The sequence below is a fragment of the Zingiber officinale genome, chromosome 2A, assembly GCF_018446385.1.
Source record: "Zingiber officinale cultivar Zhangliang chromosome 2A, Zo_v1.1, whole genome shotgun sequence".
NCBI classification, from domain to species: Eukaryota; Viridiplantae; Streptophyta; class Magnoliopsida; order Zingiberales; family Zingiberaceae; genus Zingiber; species Zingiber officinale.
The window spans coordinates 92771233-92774708 of NC_055988.1; positions in this window are offsets into that span (position 1 = coordinate 92771233).

Genomic DNA, 3476 nt, shown 5'->3' on the forward strand with positions numbered 1-3476 from the left:
ATATTTAATTTTCTTTTTGAAACCCCTAGATTTAACTAGACAAGTGTAAATTACGCCTACATCCTTAAACTATCCTAAATGTAAACATGCATAAAAAAAAAAATAAACAAGCATCAATCAGTTCTATCTATTGGTAAAGATGATCTTTCTATTGGCTTCCCCTGGATCATAGCCTCGATATGGCCTATCAAGGTAATGGATCTGATCCTTGGGGACCCAATATTGTCCAAGTCTAACTTGATTAACCAAGTTTGACCTGGGGACCCATGCTTGAATTATGTTTCTATTATTTCTATTAACTAAGGATAGATATGATTTATATTTACTTTTGGTTTTGAATCCAAGTCCGGACTTGTTGTAAACGGCTCGCTGTTTTCTAAGAATCATATCCAAATTTTTGGAACCCATGGTGAACTGTTCCAACGTGTCCTTGAGTTCTTTAATTTGAGTTTTCAAATTGAAATTTTCTTCTTCAAGTTGTTCGACTTGAGTTGAGTTTCCAATTTTAACTGGCTCAGTTAAAGAACTCAAGTCAGTCGTTTCCTTAAGGGTTGCTACCTCCTTTTGGAGTGACTTGACCCGAACGTTGGATTTAGCCAACTTTTTTAACAAGTAAGGTACTAATTCTTGCAATTCATCTAAATGAGTTTCGCCGAGTATGGCACTTACAGTGGGGTTCGGTCCTTCGGAAACGGATACAGATCCATGGCTTCGCTCGGACTCGGTTTTTGACTCGCTCGTAGTTTCTGAATCGGTTTCGACAATGTTCGCTTGCACTGGTAATGCGAGGAAGCTCGTCGGTTCTTCTTTATCAGTCTCGGATTCATCTGATGACTCAGACCAAGTCTCCTTCAACACCTTCCTTCTTTTCTTCTTGTTTGAACAATCTGGCTTGTAATACCCCTTCTAGTTACAGCCGTAGCAGGTGACTCCAGTCTTGTCCTTCGTCTTCGTTTGAGTCGCATTTTTCAACTTGCATATCTTCCATACGAGCTTTACCAGTTCGTAAATAACCTCATCATCGTCTTCTGCGTCTGATTCATTTTTGGATTCGGGTTTGGTTTTGCGATTTACTTTAGCTTCCCAGGTTCTGCTTGTACCTACAATTAAGGCAATACCCTTCTCGACCGAGCGTGCATTAGTCTGCTCATGCAATTCCAATTCAGAAAAAAGTTGATCTAATTTTATTGACGAGAGATCCTTGGATACCTTGTATGCATCTACCATGGATGCCCACAAGGTATTCCTCGGAAAAGCGTTGAGTGCATACCTTATAACGTCCCTGTTCTCCACCCTTTGGCCGATCGCATGAAGCCCGTTGACTAGGTCTTGTATCCGGGCGTGAAGTTGGGTAGTCGTCTCACCTTCCTGCAATTTAATATTATACAATTTATTCAAAAATAAATTGTGTTTACTTACTTTAGCGTCGGAAGTGCCCTCGTGCAAGTCGATCAGCTTCTCCCATAGCTCTTTGGCGCTTGAGAAGGGTCCAACTCTGTTGAGTTCTTCTTTTGTAAGTCCGCATTGTAGGGTGCAGGTTGCTTTGGCATCAGCTTCAACCTTCTTCTTTATACTAGCATCCCAGTTGATGCATGAAACTAGTTCTCCGGTGCCGTCACGTGGAAGCTCGAGACCGGTCTGGATAATGATCCACATCTCGACTTGCATCTTGAGGTGATATTCCATCCGGTTCTTCCAATAGCCAAAATCGTCTCCGGTGAAAAGCGGGGGTCGGGCTGTACTGAAGCCTTCTTGGAGAGCCATGAAAGTAGAATCTCGCACACAAAGAAAATGAACAAAAAAATGTCCCAGGACTTGATCCTGGATTAATAGTGCGGGAGAAAAATAAAAATAGTAATTCAGGAATTTTGAGAAAAAATAATAAAATAATATTTAAAAAATTACCATAAATTTTTTAAAACGCGATATTTCGCTAATACGGACTAGTGGTGAAAAGATGACAGTGAATGTTTTGAAATTAATTTTGGAGGGAAAAATGAAAGGCGTAAGGGTTTATTTTTACCCTATATGAACGAGAAAGCGACGAAAAAAAATGCTCGAACGGTAGTTGTACCAATTCAGAGCAACCCCGCTCTAATACCAATTGTTGGATCGAGACACACTAGAGGGAGGTGAATAGCGCTCGTGGCTTTCACTCGTTTCGGATTCGTAATGTCACGCCCCCAAAGGAGTCCCTGTCAGACAAAAATCCGACAGCATCTCCCCTGTACCGGTGACAATATGAAGCATCACTACAAACAAAATATACATCAGCCACATGCGGCTGGAATATTTATATACACAACCACGCAGTTATAATAACAGCCCACACGGCTGGAATGAAACAATCACAACTACGCAGTTATACATAAAATAGCCCACATGACTGTACCAAAAACCAACACAGCGGAAAAACGAAAACGGAAAGCCCACACAAGACAAATAGATACAATGCATGCCGGCACGGCTTAAACACAAATACAACCCCAAAAGAATAAGATAGCCACATGGCTAAACACAAATACAATGCCACGAATAAGAAAAGAATATACAATAGAAAACGAACACAGTCTTTGGATGTGACGTAGGATCCGGCAGACAGGATACTCCGAGCGACACCAACCATCTACAGGCTACCTGAAAACATAAATGTATACATGCGGTGGTGAGTATAGGTAACTCAGCGGGTAATAGAAAAGATAGTGCATAGTCCATAAACAAACATGGAGATCACAAGTATACAGTCTCAGTAGGGAATAAGAACATGATCATACTATCATAATCAATGCATCTGAACATACCTGACATAAACCGTACAAACCACAACTAACATAATGACAAATACATACCCAATCTGAAATCGACACATGGTACAATGATCAGTAAACTCACCGGATCTGCAACAGATATACCCGTGACACCTGTGCAATATAAATACGACTGCAAATACATGTAAAATAAATGACATGTATGCAGCATGACAACCATATGCAACAATCATATCGCAAACAAATGCAACATACCACAAACACATGCAACTAGTATCTAATAAGCATGTATGCAAATATAATCCCCAGATGCACCGTGCATCATATGCAAAAGTGCATGCATGCTCCATGGTCACCCCCGCCACCTCTCCGAACACCATGACCCCTGTATGGCCGAGAGGCTTGGGTCTGTGACGACTGTACTACCCTCCAGCCCACTATATAGTGGTCGAGGCGGACAGTCCGCTAATAGCTATCTAGCTAAATAGCATCAGGGTCCCTGACTGCTCACAACGCCGGATCTCACTAAACCTCGTGACCGGGTGGCACGACAGGACTAGCAGCAACTGCTCCAACTACCACTACCCATGAGTGGCCGAGTGTGCGGTGCTAAACCAAACCAACCGATGACTCTCTCAACCACAAGGGAGACAATGGTCATCAGATGCAATGAATGATGAACATGATATATATATATATATATAAAAT